Here is an 18,792-nt window from a genome sequence, read left to right on the forward strand (position 1 = left end):
CATTCCTACTTCACCTGTTAAGTATGTAATTGTTTCTAAAAAGTGCACCAGTATCATACTTTGGATATTTAAAGTTTGTACTTAAGTATTTTTCTTAAGGTGTTTTCAAAAGGTTCTTTCAGAGTAAATCTGTATTTAAGGTATTCAAAAAAAAAGACTTAATATAACCAGAAACAGTTTTCAACAGATTCCTTCCCATATATGACCAAGTTGCAAGAATATACCCTTGTTTTTTTTATCATACTGCACACTTACTGTTCAAGCCTCTAGGAGCTGCCTGGAAAGGAAACTGCTTCCTTCAGATCTGCAGACTTCTTCAGACCTTCACCTTCTTCCAAGAACGTAGGCCTTTTGTTTATTCATCTGCTTTGAGGATCAGTGCAGGTCTATCAGTGCTGCTGCTGATACAGCTTTGCAGCACTACAGCTGTTTTCTCTCTGCATAAGAAATGAGTTTTAAAATTAATCTGAGGCCAGCATGTGGTAAGGATGTAGCAGTGGGTCTAGACATTTTAAGATGCAAGTCTAGCAGCTAAAAAGTGTTTTTTTTGTAATGACATGACTGGTGTCCTGGAATGTGTGGTCCAAATGTAGTGTTAGGGTGAGGGGAGGGCTTATAATGGGCTTGTGAGTGAAGTTTTGCATGGTTAAAACCCATGTCATCTGATTATGAAGATGTCTTTTGGCTAATGGGTAGAGAAAAATGTTTTCAGAGTTACGGGAGAGGCTGACTGCTTTAAATGAAAGGGTTTTTTATAGATACGTACATGGAAAAACTGAACACTGAAGAGGAATAAATAGGTTCAGATAAACTTTTCCTCATATAAATTCTATCTATACTTAGGCTTTTTAAAATGCCTTGGTTTATTTTACTTGTCATGGAATAGACATAAGACAAGGTTAAGGTCTTGGACCATGTTGAGAAACGGAGAGGTAGTTCAAAGGAACAGCTAGTGCTGCTGATCCAGGGAGTAGGTTAAGGGCACAGCTAGTGCTGCTGGTCTAAGTGCTTGGCACACTACTTTTATTCAAGCTACAGCATCTGGTCCAATCTTTGTAGATTGAAAGGTTTTACTAGAGATTTGGGCAAGGTTCATAATTTTTCTCTTGCATTATGGTGAAGTTTCTGTATTTGAAGATCAAATGCAGTAAGATACTGGATCCCAGATTTTTTAATTGTAACATTTTCTGTCAAAATAAACTAGATTTAAAAAAAATAAAATTGGGACCTAAAATTAAGATTCACGTTTGTTAAAAAAATAAAGCCCAGAAGGTCAGGAGTCCTTCCAGTCATATGGGAAGATTGCAGCAGATCTGGAGTTTAAATACAGATCTCCCCACTTCAGTTATAAGTTCAAATGTACGGGGACCTATTGGGATAACATGCAGAGGCTTTAATCATCTTTCCCACAGCTGCTTTGTCACACAATGTGTTATGGATTGCAATTTAATTTGGACTACAGCCAACCCAGAGAACCTTTTTCTCTGTTAAAGACATCAGCTAGAGTAGCAGCGCATGCATGGCTTTGGGTCGAGACCCATTTGCTCTGGCTGGTTTAGGTTCAAGTGCTTGCTCGGTACCTGGCTGGCTATGGGCAGAGGCCACCAGCGAGCTACCATAGTGCTCTCTGTGTTTCAAAGGTGGTTGAGGGTTTCTTGCAATGCACTCTCTTGATCAGCTATCCAAGACCAGGTCTTAGTAACCTGAACAGTTAAATATTTAGAGTATCTTGACAGTAGATGGCATTTTCTACTATTTGGGGGGTTCATACTGATGTAAAATTGTCTCTAATTCCTATTGCAGATGTTTAGGAAGCATTAAATAGTTTTGGAAAGCTGATCCCAGTGTACATTAATATTTAAGCATGTAGATTTGCAATTTCCTGTGTTTCTGTCAGCGTGATCTCTTTATAAGTTTTCATAGAAGCGCCCTGGTGCTTTCCTATCAAGCTAAGTTCACGTTATTAGAAATCACTAGTTCTGCCAAATAACTCACCCCCCCATCTGAAGTTCTGATAACGTGTGGTTGTGACAGTTCTGTGTTTGACCAGAAATTTTCCCTTCAGTCGTAAATTGTTTCGTTGACTTCACCACTGACCATTGCTTTGAAGGCTCTGTTGCTTCAAAGAACAAACTGTTATCCAGCAGGAAGATGTGTAAGTTTTGGATGAAAGCTCAACTTAATGTAATAAGATTTTTTTTAAAAGTTATACTGCTTCATGCCAAAGGCCCATCAGTGTCCAATGGTACAGCAGTAGTAAATGCTTCAGGAGGGGAAGAAAGAAGACATATAGCAGTCCTACTGTGCGTGCGCTCCTTGCTACCAGTTAAACTCACTCAGCTCTGGTTTTCATGTTCCTATTTCTTCTGGTCTGCCACCAGCTACTGCCTCCAAGCAAAGGGGCTAGATAAAATTAGCAAAACCATGAAGAAATGGTCTTTTCTGAAGCTGAAACAGTCTTGCATTTGAAGCAAAAAATTTAAAGACTCCTAACCCCTCTTTTTCAGCCTTCTAAACTTTGCTATGAACAGTGAGCTTTTCATTCCAGCAATAACTGAAGACAGAAAATGTGTCAATACTGACTGACTCCTGTAAGTATTTGTGTACAGAACTATTTTCAGGGTATTAATTGCCAGTTGTGAGTTCATACTTGCCTGCAAGTGCCGTTAACGCCCTGTAGCGGATGTGACTTAGCAGGTAAGATAGTTATTGCAGGACAAAAAAAAAAAAAAAAAAAAAGCCTGTCTTTTGGTTACATGTGCTGAGTGCTCAGAACTGTGTGATCTGAGACTCAGCCGTGAGATTCGTGTGAAGTGCCCGTGGTTGTGGTTGCTGTGGGAACCATGGTGCTGAATTTCAAGGCATGGAAACGCCGCCGTTCTCAGCCGCTGCTTTAATACCAGTCTGTTATTGCTTCATATCTGTTAGGAAATTCAGGGCATAAAGTATTCGTATGTTTTTATATTCATATGAAAAAGTATTCATGTGCTTCGTATTTCCTTGTAGTCGCTGATAGGATCACGTTGAATGTATTAGGTGAATAAATCAGCTCTTCAACCTTCTCATTAAGAAAAATAATTCTTTATAAACGAAGAAGCAAACCTCTACCTCCGCCGCAGCCCCTGGCTTTCCCATCCCCTGCTCCGCTATTTGCCAGGAGGCTCTGCTGGGCAGCCCGACCCCCCAGCCGTGTCCCAGGGCCGGCAGGAGGGCAGCTTGCAGTGCCGGCAGCGGCCGCAGGGTGCCCCTCCAGGGCCGGTGCTCGCGGGGAGCGCTGCGGGAGCACCCCGGGGCCGGCCGGCTCCGCAGGGCAGCGGCACAGCAAAACCTCGGCTCGCCTTTCTCCAGTTTCGCCAAAAGCGACCCTACTGAGCAGGGCAGGTGTAATACCCAGCAGCTAAACGCCTTTACAGCTTTTTGGAGTCCTCGGTTTCCTGTTTGGAAATGTAACTAATGAAGCTGCTCTGCTCTTTGTCCTTTGGTAATCGCTCTCATCAAGGCTGGAAGTTGCAGCCAGCCCTTTCTAAAATAACCCGGGATCGCTTACCATTTATATTGCGCTGTGTTAAGTAACTCCATAAAGCCTTATGCCTGGCATTTTCCATGCCTGGAGTCTGTTTTAATCTTCAAACAAATCTTGTCACTCATGCTTTGAGCAAGCAAGAAATGAAACTTCCTTATTTGCTCAGGAGTTTTTCATATTACATATTTTGCTGAGGCTTTCACTTTTATTGTAACCAAAGTTTGCAGTCGAGGGATTAGCAGTGACTGGTGCTAATGTTTATGGCCCTGATGTTTGGATTCCAGGAGTGGAAGTATAGAGGCTGCTTCTTGCAGCTGATCTCAGGCTCCATGTTCTTTCTGCAAAAAGGACTCCTAGCTGCAGATAGAGCTGGCAGGAGCACTGAGCCCTTGTGTGCCTCGCAAGGCTGCTCTGTACCAGAGTCACAACATAGGTGAGCAGAGCTCGGCGCTTTGGGCATGGGCACGCAGGAGGAGCAGTGAGCAGAGCTTTGCTCTTAGCTAGTTCTGCTCCTTGTCACCGAGAGACGTGGCAGCAGCCACCAGGAGCAAATGCGTTTGGTCAAATACGTGTACTTCAATGGTTTTATACAACTGACCCCTTTGTCACCGCCATCTGAAATTTACTGCTGTCTTCTCATCTTTGGGAGAGATGAGCATTGGCTGAACCCTCCTGGCTGAATGCTTCTTCTAATTAAAGTCTAGATGCGAGTAACAGTCAATTTTTGAGGTTTCCTCTGCTGTCAGAGCTCTGTGAATCTCTCCAGACAGGGTAGGTGCTGTTCTAGCTGGGGAAAGAGTACAAGTGCTCCAGGGCCCACTTAAGTGTCTCAACACAAGTCTGTGGTACAGAGCTTGGCAAAGGGAAGGTGTCTCCTCAGTGTTAAATTGCTGCAGCAAATCCTTCCACCTGGAGGATGGCTGAGCTCAAGGAAGCATAAGACTAATGAATTGTTGAATTCAGTGCAGTCCCTGGGATGAAGAGGAGCGGGAGTCATCCCATCGAGATGACTTTTGCCCCTCAGCACTTTCCAGATTTCCCATTAGGGAAGAGAACGCTGCACCAGCAAGTGATTCCGTTTTTCTCCTCCATGGCCCTTTGGATCTGCACATGACAGACATTGGAATTGCAAGTAGTTTTCACAAGTTGTGAAGAGAAAGAGAGCAGGCACTGGTGGTGGAAGAGGAGCTCCGTGAGCACCACCTGAAGTGGCCTGGGGCCATATGGATTGTCAGGCTCAGCTGCAAACCTCCCTGCACTGTCTCAGAGTGGTGCAAACAGCTCTTGGGGTAAAGCTGCAGCTTGCAGAGGCTGCACAAAAAGGCTTCTCCCTTCTCTGAGCTCTCAGGTCTTACAGGGCTTGCAGGGACTTCTCAGATCCATTTGACAAACCCTGCTGATGCCAGGTTGCAGGTCCACAAGTTACAGGGAGGACGGATCCAGCAGACGGGTACACGTGCTCACATGGTTGCATAAAGCCTATTTCTCCAGGAAACTGGGCAATAAAAGCCCATGATGGTTCACAGCAGAGACCAGATCCCACAATGGAGGCAGCTCTCCTTAAATGGTTGCTTTTCAGGTCAGAGCTGCACTCAGGGTGAATTTTGGTAAAATAGGGATGGATTCAGCTGAGCACAAGAGAGCTGAGGTCTCATTTGTGTACGTAATGATGTTGGTAACTTAAAACGTTTATAGCAAAGGAAAACAAAATGGGAAGAATGAGAACTAATGTTTAGGGGAAAACACTGTTTAAACCATCTGTTACCTGCATCCAGCATCTCTCATTAACTTATTGTTACCTTTATCCTCCCTTTCTGCCCTACAACAACATGTGAGAACAACTATTTCAGTCTTACCCTTGCATGTCACTTGGATGATGCCATTTTCCAGTTTTCTGTATGTCTTGGAAGCAGCAACATTCAGCATTTGGACTGCAAGGCTGAGTTTCATTGATTTAGCAGCTGAGTTAGGGGAAGGGAGGGGATGAAAACAAGTCCTAAATTTGGAATGAGCCAAACATAGACACGTTGCTAATGGAAAACCAAAAACTTGGAAGTAAAGCTCTGGATCAGCATGAAAATTGGTGGTTTGCTGACTGTACCTGTTGCACTTATGGCTGTAACTTGCCCTTTTATCTTTACTAACTGCTCAGACACAGGTCCTTTCTGGGGGGGGGGGGGGGGCATCTTACTGGCAGTCACCTCTCATGCAGTGTCATCTGGTGGCAGAGAAATAGAGATTTGTACTGAGAAATTCACCAGTGATAAGGCAACACTCTCAGTAGGGCATTGCAGAGGATGAAGACAAATGAGGCCAAATTGTGACCTCAGAAAGAGGTCTGATTCTGTTCCCCTACCCCTCACCCCCAGGGTGGTGCAGGGCACTGCGCTGGCCACCACTCTCCTGCCACCACTGTTCAACCTTTGGAGCATGGAGACAGAAAAAGGTAATTTCTTGCCCTTACCAAGTCTAGGCTGCGCTGGCCTGCTTCAACAGCTGCAGAAGCCCCACAGCCTGAGAGGTGGGAGACCCTGATTCAGCCTGACAGTGGCTTCCCCCAGAATGCAGTAACACTTCAGCTGTTAGTGCAGAGATGTAAACAAGTGGGGGTGCTAGCCCATCTCTGCAATGAGTTCAGTAGTGTTTTTCCAACACCTCAAACCTTTTTTAAAAGACCAGCACAAATTTACATGTATTTTTTAGAATGATATCTAATTCTTTGTTGAACCGCCTGTTGGGGCTGGGCTGCCTAAAAGCCATGCTTTCTGCCCAGCCTGAGCACCCTGCAGCTTGCTGAGGGGCAAATCCAGGAGCTTCCACTTCTCAGCATCCCCAGCAGTGTCTTGGAAACAGTGCAGTAACTCCATCTTTTCAAATGATATTGCCACTGGAAACAGCTCTGAAGATTACAGCAAACTGAGCCTACAAAGTCCATGCTCATCACTGTAACTTGCAGTGCCCTGTAGTAACTTGCAGTGTAACTTGCAGTCCACTGTAACAGTGGACAAGCAGGCAGGCTGGAGACATCTCCAACATGTGGCTCATGCTGGCGGTGACCTCTTGTGTGGTATTGGCTGTGTCAAACTAGCTGTGCTAGAGGAAGATTTTCTGCCTGCCTCACACTGCTGCAGTACTCATTGAAGGACAGGCTCCATAGGCATCTGTAAGTGCAGTGCAGAAGAGGCGGCTTCCCCAGGTGCTCTTCGTGCAGCTTAGGAGGACCTGGGGCCACTCTTTGGCACCCTGAAGAAAGGCTTGTGCTGCTGTAGAAGCCTTCAGTGTGCACACCAAGAGAGTGTGGCCATCAGCAAACCTGAGCTCCCAAACCAGTGCCTCAGATCTTAGTGCAGTAAGTTGTCTGCGCTGCCATGTAACTGTACAATTTGCTGTTGAGTCTAAAAGGCACGTGGCCTCCTTTACCCACATTTCTGGGGCATACGGCAAAGGAAACTAGGTGTTAAACCAAGTAGGAGCTAGAATGCAACCCTGCTCAGCCTTGATGCCATCAGAGACAAAAAGGCCTGCCAGCAATCCCACTCAACAGCTGCGGTGTGGAAAATCCCAGAGTGGGCTGAGATTCAGGAAAAGGTACTGAATTCCATCTCTGAGAGTGATGGGGTCTCTAAGTAGGTCATCTCGCTCCAGAGAATCCACGCAGACTGTGTGATCCCAGTACATGGAGGACAAGGGGGTGCCGAGAGGCAGAGCGCAGACTGAAGCCTGTCTACACTGTGCAATTAGTCATTTACTTCTGTGTGCAGGTACCACAAGATAAAAGTACATAAAACTATTAGAGAGTGCCCAAAGGAGGGCTACAGAGATGGTGAAGGGTTTGGAGAGGTGGATGTGTGAGGAGCAGCTGAGGTCCATCGGTTGTTCAGCCCCGAGCAGAGCAGGCCGAGGGGAGGCCTCATGGCGGCCTGCAGCTCCCTCACGAGGGGAGCGGAGGGGCAGGCGCTGAGCTCTGCTCTCTGGGGACAGCGACAGGACCCGAAGGAACGGCATGGAGCTGGGACAGGGGAGGGTCAGGCCGGGGGTTAGGAGAGGTTCTGCACCCAGAGGGTGGTCGGGCACTGGGACAGGCTCCCCAGGGCAGTGGTCACAGCACCGAGCCTGCCAGAGCTCAAGGAGTGTTTGAACACCACTCTTCAGACACAGGGGCTGATTTTTGGGTGGTGTTGTGTGGAGCCAGGAGTTGAACTTGATGACCCTTGTGGTCCCTTCCAACTCAGGATATTCTGTGATTCTATGTCCAGAACCAGGAGACTGCACACAAATTGAGCAGAGTCCCAAAGGGGACAGGCTTCAGCACTGACCTCCCTGAGGGAGAGACCCACTTCTGTGACGTTTTTTGTGTAATGACACAAGCGTATTCACCAGCATTTGCTACTGCTGCCTTCCTGCCCCCAGGAGGCAGCCTGGCAGGTGTGGGAGAAGAAAGAAGTTCCAACTCCTGGCACATCCTTCTCTAGTTGTACTTTTCCACAGACGAGCACCCTCCTCTGCTGCCACCTTCCTCTCTGTCACAGTGGCCACGGCTGGTGGCAGTGGAGGAATGCTGCCTAACCATAGCAAAAGCCTCTTCCTATCTCAGCTGGTTTCATTTCTCTTTTCTGGCCTGAGGCCAGGCTGTGTTGTGGCCAGGACTTTTCCTACCCCATATTTCTCATCTAGTTGCTAGACTAACTTCTTCTTTTGTGGGCTGTTTGCTGTTGTGCTGGCTGCTACGTGGCCTTGCTTTGGAAGGCCCTTCCATGCTGGCCAGGTTAGGGACTGTGTGAAAGAGGAAGGGCAGGGCCTGGCTGTGCTCATGGGGACTGGTGCTGCTTGTGCAAGTTTGTCACAAGGCAGGAAGAGCAGGAGTCAAACTTTCCTAAGGCTGTCTCTTCCTGGCTGGCTCAGACTTCTGGATGAGTCTGGCTGACGTGGAGGACAGCAAAAGCTCTCTGTTGGTAGATGTAAGCAGAGGAGTTTGTGAGAAGATCCCAAATTTTCTTCTCAGTGAAGTAAAGCAGTAACTTCTCACAGTGTTGTGCGAATTTTGCTGAAATTGTTTCTCTCCTGGAGAGAAGAAGGGAAAGGGGATCATAGCATCCAAGGATGACCAGGAGGACCTTCAAGTTTGCATTAGAGTCATGGAGCTCAGAGAAGAACTTGGAGGAGGGATATTTTTTTTTTCATCTTCCATGGGAATGATTCATCAACCCTGTGATTATCTGTCCTGTGGGCAAGTTGCTGCTACGCTTTTCAGAGGTCATAAATAGTCAGCTCATGCAGATGCATGGCCAGCCATGTCTCTGGGGAGCCAGAAAATCTCTTGAATCCTCACTGCAAGGATCTGATATCTGTCTGAAGCAGTGCTGAAAAGGGCAGTTCTTTTTGACAGCTCTGGCTACAGCCACAACGTGGCCACCTGTGTCAGCTGGACCAGAGCTGTCCTGTGTGTATCCAGGAGAGGAGAGCAAGGAGATGAGACCCGGGAATATTGTGTCTGAGGCTGGGGAACATGTCCTGAAGTCTCCCTGGCTGGATAACTGTGGCCATCTCACCACCACTGCAGAAGGAAACAGCAAGTTTTTTTATGAATCTCTTACCCAGCAGCAACTGAGAAAAAAACGTAGTGTTGGCTCTTGCTTGGGCTGTCACCCACTTTAATTCGATGTTTTCTCCCTTGGCAGAGAAGGAGCGAAGCCGCCCTCCAATTTGGCGCTAACCGAGAGCATCACCACTTCCCCTCCTGCCTGGTCCCCAGAGCAGTTCTTGGGGTGCCAGCTGGGCTGCCCCGTGCCACACGCTGTGGGGTGGCATCCCCAGATGATCTGAGGGAAGGAGCACTTGTCACCAGGAAGCACAGGTCTCGCAGATGCCTTTTGAAGGCACTTGGGAGCAGACAGGGCTGAAGTGCTGAGTTCCTGGAGCAGGAACATGCCGGAAACCTGGAGGAAAAGTGGTTACGGAGATAATAACAGCAGTGACAATCATGAGAGAGGGGACTGAGCTCAACACAAAGACAACCCGTCGACCGAAGCAGACATCTGTTTCCGTGGAAAAAGTCTTCTGTTGCTGTGATGAGCCTGTGCCCCTCCTTGCCTTTGGGGAGCTGGGAGGAGGAGAAAGGAGGGAAAGGAGGGATGGGGGTAGCCCAACACGCTGCTGGCCAGACCTGACTGAAGGCAAAGCCTCATGCCTTGGTGTGCATGTATGGAAAAAGGCTTCTTGTCTATGGGCAAGTTTTTCTGGGAGGTAACCCCATCCACTGTTTCCAGACAACTCTATGGCTTCTGTGAACCTCTGAACCAAGCTGAACCTTCTCAGGCTGGCAGGTTGAACACATCAGCAGAAACCCTAATGCTCTGCAGGAAGCATCACGGCAGGCTTGCAGGTCTTACAAGCCCCCTTGGTGGGGTTGCTTCAGAGAAGCACCACCCAGGTGGTAGGAAGGGGGAGTCAGTTCCTGGGACCCATCCCCTCTGCCACGGGCTGCCCCATGTGTAGCAGTGCCCTGCTGTGCTCCAGAGCTGCACCCTTCACAAACAGAGAGCATCCCCAAACACACACGAGCTCCTGACACTTGCCAAGGATTGCTGCCTCCAGCCTGCACAAACACCAGGACAGACCAGAGATTAAACAATATCCTTTAATAGGAACACCGGGCGGCTGCTTCTAGCGCAGGCAGAAAGGAGCATTCCCCATTCAAAGCCTGCACGCAGGAAGCGAGAGGACTGAGGGGGAACCGAAATGCCCTGATTTGGAAGTCTCTACTAGAAAAGCGGCCGTCCTGTGCGCCTGGGCCAAGGGAGATATTATTACTCAGTGTCTGCTCAGTGTAGAGACGCCAGCCCGCGCTCCTGGCCCCGATGAACGTGACTTTGACCTCCGGCAAGCACAGGAGCTACTGCCAGCTCCTCAGCACCAACCCTGCTTGGGTCTGGGGCTCACTGGCCCCCTACACGGGGGCTGCAGCCCTCAATGGGCTGCCCTGCTCCGTGCAGCTCACCCCACGTCCTGTACACGGTGGGGCCAGGAAGGGAGATGCTGAAGCATAAACAGGCGGTGTGTTTAAAAATAAGCTGAGAAAACAGCGAAGCAGGAGGGCATCGCTCCCGTTTCCATGAGAACGAGGGAAGGAAGCTGCCAGGAGAGCCTGGCTCCGGCTGCGGGTTTCCTACCGCGCTGTCACACGCTGATGGGCTTTCTCCTTGGCTCGTGCCTGCTTTTACCCCCTTTCCTTATTCGGGCTGCTGAGGATGGAGCCTGGCTGCCATCCCCACAGGCTCCAAATGCTCCTGCCAGCCCGGAGCCCTTCTGCTGCCAGTGCCAGCACCTGGACACAAGGGGTCCCATGGCCCCCAACAGCCAAAGCCTCAAGGGCAAAGCACAACCCCTGAAACTGGGGGCTAGGAGAGGGCCACCTCTGCTCTGGGGTGTTGGGGCTGGGAAAGTGAGGGGCTGCACCAAGCTGGGCGGTAGGGTGACGTCCCCTGTGGTGGTCTCCCCACATCAGTGGGAGGTGACCTTCAGGGGGACCAGGGTCCCCAGCTGGGGAGGAGCAAGTGGACCGTGGGGCTCTTCACCTTTGATAATTTGCTTTTTTACAGTCTTCTCAGTTCCCACGAGACATTCTGCAGGCATTTTCTCTTTCTGAAGGGCAGGCAGCAGGGAGAGGAAAGGTTGAGCTCTCTTGAGACCGGTGTGCTTTATTTTTACTTTTGTTTTTGTTTCTTTAATCTTGAGGAAGGAACAGACTAAAAGTGGCATAAATAAAAATCCAGCTAGTTGGGACAAAAATACTTGGTCAAAATCCTTGCCCAGGGCTGTGAGTGAGTTTGTGCTTGAGAGACGTTCAGCTAAGGGGGGATTCTGCATGTCAAACCTGGATTTTATATTTTCTGTAGTCCTGGAGAAGAGGAGTGATCAGACTCCACAGCTCACCTCCAAAGCTGAGTGGGAAGGCAGAAGATCATGTCCAAGAGGGAGGCACCAAGAGCCACCCTTCCTGCCCAGCCCCAGCAGAACTGCTTCCTCCACTGCAAACAGGGATAAAGATGCTCCCGGAGGGCTGGCTAAAAGCCTGTGTGCTGCTTTGCAAAAACTGCAGCCTTATACAGAGGCGTAGTAATGTTGTTACTGAGCCTAGCATCAGCCGAAGGAGTGGTCTTGTTTCCTTTTCCAAGCCAGAGGCTGAGGTTTCACAGTTGTCAATGTCCCTGGCCCCAGCCCTGGGGGTTTCCTGGGTCAGGGTCACAGCCCCCAGTGAGCAGCTGCTGCTAGCTGGGGCTCTGTGGGCTTCTGCCTTGGAAAGGAAAGGAAAGAAATTACTGCCAAGCTGTCGGAGCTTCTCAAATATGCTTCAGCTGCATGCTTTGTGCAGAGTGGAAACGACAAGGCTTAAAATAAATATATATTTAATCTCCGTCTTATTTTGCAAATATCCTGCAGTCTGAGCCTGGCTTGATAAGAGTCTTTCACCACAGTTTACCTTTCTGAGAGGCTCACTTCTGCGGCCCAAAATGTTCCCAGAAAGGGCTCGCTGGGAAGCTGCAGCCACTCGGACACGGCCATCGTGTCCCAGCCTTGTCACAGCCAGCGCTCGGGGGCTTTCTCGGGGGGTAAGAAAGGCAAGAAGGGACATGCTGGGCAACAGCACGTGGAGGATTATGTGCCAAGTTCAAAGATTAGTGGTTCTTTTATTGGGTTTTCCCCTAAGCTCAATATTAACTGATGCTGAATGGCCTGCACAGAAGTCAGAAGCAAAGATTAATCAAGGCTTAGTGGCAGGGACTGGTGTTTGGGAGGGCGGTGGGGCTGAGACTGCAGCAAGAGACAAAGTGCCCCCCCTTCCCTTGCTGGCACCCAGGAGGATACATCTTAGCATCTTACCAGCAGGCACAAGTCGTTTCATCCCGCTTCCTGGCGTTCTGAGCCTTTTTAATAACTGCTCAGCCTCAAATAGCTCTTGGTTTTATAAGTGCATTCCATTGTTTCTCTGTATCTTCTTGATGTGCATAATGCAAAACCCTTTTAGGTAAACTAATACGGGTTTTCAGTGATCCCCTCTCTGGGTTAGCTTTAACTTAAAGTGAATAAACAGAGCTGAAAGGCAAAGCAGCAGGGCATTTTAAACAAATCTAGAGGATGGCTCTCTGGAGGAGCTGTTCCCTGCATAGGCTCCACTCTTGAACGAAATTGTATGAAAAATCTCAACGTGGCCACACCAATGGCAAGCGAAATGGAGATGATGGAGAGAGAGAAGGAGGGTGCACAGGTACAGCAGGAAAGGATGGCTGAAAGAGCACATAGGCTAAATACGAACATGTGTCATTGCTGTTTTTAACACTGATTATATAAAAGTATTTGGAAAAGGCACACTGACCATCTGCTGCCTGTGCCCCTTCAGGGGCTCCAGCTGACCAGCCACTCGCTGACCTTTCTCATAACCACTGCTTGAAACCTGTTTTTTTTTTGATTCCTTGTCAGGAAAAACAATCACACAAACAAAATCACTAAAACTTCCATCCTCTTTAAAAAAAAAAAAAAAAAAATACAAAAAACGGCGGGCATTTCAGGAGAGCTTCCTTTGAGGACGCTTCCACCAACACAGTTTTGTGACGCAGCCTGTCATTGTCACCATCACTCTGGTGGCCAAGCAGAAGGGTTTTTCTCAATAACCCTCTGCTCCCCAGCATTGCCACCGCGGGTGTACCTGCAGGTATCTGCCAGGGTCACGGAGAGGCTGAGACCAAAGCTGCATGAAGCCTCCTTCTCATGGCCAGCAGCACACAGCTTTGCCACCGTCCCTGCCCCTCGGGGTGCTGCTGGCTTTCACCCAGCTCTTATTTTCGCAAGCAGAAGCAAAGTTTGTTAAGCCAGCAGATCCCCTCCCCGTGCTGCTGCTGTCCTTGTCACCTTGCTCAGCCTGGGCAGTGGCACACGCTGCTGCCCCCCCAGGGCAGGCAGCTCCCCCCATGCTCAGCTGCACGGGCCCGTCCTGCTGACAAGCCTCTCTGCAAACCACAGGGCTCGTTGCAAAATAAGTAAACAAATAAATAATCAGCCCAACCAAAGACCAAACCGAACCACCAAGTCCCAGAAGACACACAGCTTACAGCTCGTGGTTGGACGCGTGCCCTGCTTGCTGGCAGCGTGGTTATCGTAGCCTGGCACCCAGACGTGCTCTGCACCCCGCTTTATCGCACCCCACGGGGGATTAAGTCAAAGTGAGCGCTTTAGCAAGATAAACAGGGGCTAGAGGACATCTCGGCAGCCTTATTCTGCTCAGGACTTTATGATGGTTGTAACAAGTCCTCAAACCTCTCCCGAGGGCTTCTTAGTATTCGGGAAATAGGATTTGGGATAGGATTTGGGCTTCCTTAGCAGTGGGAAAAAGGTGAGCCATTGCTTCCTGGTGGCCCTTCCTGCCCTCTGGGGTGGGTGCAAGGCTCAGGGCCCCCACAGCCACCCTGCTGCAGGACCCCTGTGCCACCCCTGGGCAGGGGACATCCCAGAGGGGGCTCCTCGCAGCTCTGCATTAGGATGCTTGGTGACGCTTGGCCTTAAAAAAAAAGAAAGAAAGAAAGAAAGAAAAAGCAAGCCAGCCCTTACCCTCCCGTGGCGAGGAGCAGACTCTCTGGGGCCATGGGCGTTCGCACCCGTTGCAATCCTCTTCCATGCAGGTTCCCACGGGTATCTCTGGAGTCAGCTCTCCCCAGACAAGTCCCAACTCGGAGGCTGTTGCACAGCAGCGAGCCGACCCGATGCCATCCCTTCGCCGAGGACGACCCGCACTGTCCCGCCGGCCTTCCGCTGCCCGTCCTCCATTACAGGAGGGCTCTGCCGAGCAGCTGGCCCTGCCGCCAGCCCTAGCCACTGTTTGGGGTGGTTTGGGGGATTTCTGAGCACTCAGAGTGCTCCAAACAGGAGGCAAAGCATCCAGTGTGCACGCTAAGCACCCCTGCCAGACCCAGGTAATGAACATGGGTTTTCAGTTGCATTACATTCACTTACCTGCCAGGGTTTCACTCATTCCTGAGTAATCCAGGAATGCTTCACTATGCTGAAGCTTTTGATTTTCAACAAAACCCTCGATGTTTCCATTCGTCTGGGGTCTAACAGGTACCCTTGCTCTCCATTTTCCCAGGTGTTGAGCATGAGACATTTTGCCACTTGAAATGTTATATGGGCTCTCATGCTCCTGCTCACTGCTTGGAGGAGGAAAACAAACATCTTTGCTAGGTTTGGATGTGTCTCTGTTTATTTTTACCCTGTCTGCTAAATGCAGATTTTCCCCATTAATTGCTAATTCCAGCCTGAGACCACGCTGCCTATTTACTTATTAGCCCCGCACTGCGGGCAGCAGACGTGCCTTCCCACCTGATGCTCTCAGCCTGGCTCTGGGCAGCGTTTGTACAAAAAAAAATAAAAATAAATAAAGATGATCTTTCAAAACCCAGGGAAGACCCAGCATCCTGACACACCAAACACCTCTGAAATCCACGCACAGAGCCAGCCGTGGCGTTTCCCCGCTGGGCCGTGCCGCTACATGGAGCTGGCTGGGAGGTTTTGAACGCGTAATTTCTGCCTGGGGAAATAAATCCCAACATGTCAAAACCAGGGGAAGAGGGTCAAGTGATGCAAGAGCTTGTTCCGAACAGGCTCATCACGACGTCTGGGGCTGTGAGGTCCAGGGCAGGACTTGGCTCCCCCCTCGCTGGGACAAATAAACCTGCACAGGGTGGCAGAGACGTGTCCTGTCCCGCTGGTGGAGGGCTGGATCCCCTGGCCTTTTGGCTGTACCCAGTTAGGAACTGGGATGTTTTTTTAGGAGATGGAGGAAGGCAGAGCAGCCAGAGGAAGGCAGAGCAGCCAAAGGAGCCTGCTGACTGCTCCTTACCCGGGGCGAAAAGCAAAGCAAGCAGGAGATGAAAAGGCTGCGACGCCGTCTCCGTTCCCGGCAGCGTGCCCTGCCCAGCACGCCACCACATTGCTGTGGGTGGGTGGGGAGAAATCGCTCCAACAGCCCAGCTCCAGCTCGTCCGCGTTGCGTAAAATATGGGAACGCGCCGAGGGCGGGCTGGAGCCTACACCCCCTCCCTCCCAGGTGGGTGCCGGGGCTGTTAGGCAACAGCACCCTCGTTTTCCTGCTTAGCTTAATGATGGATTAATTACGCTGGGCAAAATGGAAAGCTGGAGGCAAGCACTGCCCTGTCCCCGGCTGCAGATGGCACATGGGCAGGGGCAGCCAACAGATCAAGCCACCTTGCTCCAGCCTTTTTTTTTCAAGACACAGAGGCTTCATCCACATCAGCCACCTCGGTGCAGAAGCCCAGAGCCCCCCTGCAGCCCCAGGACCTCCTGGTGGAGCTGCTGTCCCCCATCCCCTGCTTGGCTTGGGACACGAGGGAGGCTGTGGGCAGCTCGGCCTCTTCCCACAGGGCCGGGAGCTTCCCGTGGTGTGGCAGGGAGCCCAGGCTGGCGCCGCGGTGCTGAGCTCGCAGCCTCCTCGTCACCGTCCTCCAAGTGGCTTAGTCCACGAGCGGGTAAAAGACCAGGAATGATTTCCCAGTAAATGGCATAAAAATGTTAAAAGAATCATTTATGGGCAGTCTGCTGCCAGTAAGCGTAATCAGAGAAGTAAATGGCTGCCCAAATAGCTGCGTTTCTCGGGGAAGGATCCTGGGAACCCAGCAGGCAACGTGCTGCCTGCTCAGCGGCAGCAAGGGGATGGGGTGGCTCACCCTGCGTCCCACTGCTGGCATTGCCCGAGCTGCCCCCGGCAGCTGCAGCTGGGCACCTGTTCCCAGAGGGGAAAATCCAGGAGAAAAAGGGATTAAAAGGGAGACATTCCCTTGAAAATGTTCTAAAGCCAGCGTGTGTTTAGATGGGAGCACGTGTGAGGTTGTGCAACAGGGCAGCACAACAGGAGCGCGTTACAGCCAGCAGCCCTGGCAGGAGGGTGTCAGCAGCCACCGCTGCTCCCAGACCTGCACGTGAAACAAGTGCAGCCCGAGCCTCCGAGCCACCGAGGGGAAGCCCTGAGCTGCTGAACCCCTGGCAGAGCGCTCCTGGGAGGGCTCCTCCTGCCCTGCTTCCCACCCCCTCGGATCATCAGTGCTTTTTTGGCCAAGAGGAGCCCGTGCAGCGCTTGAGGCTCGCTGGCGGGTGACGCCATCGCCGCTGGGTGATGCTCGGTGTGAGCTCACCCAGCCACACGGCCCTGCCGGCTCCGGTTCCTTCCCAAAAGCTGCACAACACAGGCGGCTCCGCCAGTGTGGCTAACTCAGCTCCCTGTACAAAGCACACCGGCCACCTGCAACCTTCCTCCGCTCCCCCTGGTTTAATGTTGTGGCATCCGTGATACACGACAGATTTCTGCGGCCCTGCAGCTTCAGGTGCCTAAGGCAGGAGGAGCGACCACTGCACATGGCCAGCAACATCCCAGAAGGTACTAGAGCCCCATGCTAGAAACCCAGGGCACAATAGGGAGCAATGAACCAAGCTGCACATTGACAATTTTAAGACATGGGGGTGGAAGGTTTAATTTCTCTCTTGATCACCGTTTTTTTAGCAAGTACCAGCAGGGGCAGAGCGCTGTGTCCAGCCTTTTGCCATGCCACGTTTGTGCTTTGGAGCATTTTCAATCACTTGCTACAAACTGAAACAAAAACAGAGAGGGAACACAGCTAAGGTAGTGGATGGCAAAGAAAATCCATTAAAAAAAGAAATGTTTTCTAGTTGGGTTCAGGCATTAAAGACTAGCTTGCCGTTTTCACCATAATGTGCTAGCCAGCTCCAGCTCCTACCTCAGACTGGGGGGACACGGATGCTAAAACCAGAGATGCAGCAGCTCGGACGGGCTAAGGGAAACAGGATGCATAAGGAAAGGCAGGTTTATTAGTCCAGCTGATAACTAAAAAAAATAGCAAAGTTTTCAGGCACCTCTTTGCATTAGATAATTGCTGACTGCAGTAACAACGCTGTGTTGAAGACAGCACTAATTTAGCAGTGCCTCTCTGATTACACGATGCAGCACCAGCAGTTTGCCGAGTGTCCGTGGAACAGTGACACAAAGTACAGTGAGGAGGATCTAAAAAGTACACAGAACTAATCGGCTGGTTCTGGCACCATTTTCCCTCCCCTGCTCTTGCCAGCCTTGTGGCAAATAACTCAAAAAGGAGTCAGCACAGATCAAAATTCCTACATGTGATCTCCTCTCCCTCACCCAGCTAAATTTGAATCAGACAAAAAGTAGCATTTTAGGAAAAAGAAAGTCTCATCTGAGACATTGACTCAGCCTTTAACTTACCCCAGCCGGAGCCATCACTTCAGCTCAGCGACAGCACGCAATCACTGCCTTAGAAATATCACAGCTTCTACAAAAGCAAGCTTCATTTATCTCCACAAGCCTACATAAAGCTGCTCTCTGTAAAGCTATTTATCAGCCTTTCAGCACACTCCCTCTGTAAACCCCAGGTGCTGAGAAAGCGCTCTACTTCCCAGGTTGCGTGAGCTGCAAAAGCTGTTACTTAGAGTGCAGTGCTCCCAGTTTCTGGGAAAAAAACTTGTAGTTGTTCTTGTAGATGAGTAAGGTTGGTATCCCACACAGCAAGCACACGAGGGCTGATTGCAGGCACCCTGAAGGACAGACCTACTTGATGCAATGTAGCTGACACTACAGAGAAGTAGTGCAAGCCAGACCAAGGCTGGAAAAACTGGAAAAAAAATGTGTTTGGTATGTTTTAGTTGACTGTGCTGTTTAATTGGCTCAGACTAACACAAAACAGCCAAAGAAAGCAGCACTCTTGGTATTTTCCTGTAACTGGCTTGCAATCCCCATCTCTTCCTTGGTTAAACCAAAAGAGCTCAGATAGCAGATAGAAGCATCACTTCAGTCTGAGCTTCACCTCACTTTCAGTCCCAGAAGAGCAATTAGCATTTACACCAAGCTTCTGCACATCTCCAGAGATTAAAGGACATGATCTTTTCACAAACTAGTTTAGTGAAGGTATTATTACAGGCTGAGGTCTGACCTCAGAGCATTGCCCTGCAGCCCCAAGAGTGCCTGTCTCTGAACAGCAGCCCTTTGTACCCAGCTCCACTTCCCCTCCCTTCCAGGAGTCAGTCTGGCTTGCCCTAGTCAGGCTAATAACAGTTTACACTTGCCATGAGCAGATGCACAAGCTGAAGCCTCCAAGGTAGGGCAGGTTTGACATGACTCATGTTTAGCACTAGTTCTCAGCTTTACAGCAACTGCAGTCATGTTAAAGGCTCAC

This window comes from Oxyura jamaicensis, chromosome 5, assembly GCF_011077185.1.
Source record: "Oxyura jamaicensis isolate SHBP4307 breed ruddy duck chromosome 5, BPBGC_Ojam_1.0, whole genome shotgun sequence".
NCBI lineage: Eukaryota > Metazoa > Chordata > Aves > Anseriformes > Anatidae > Oxyura > Oxyura jamaicensis.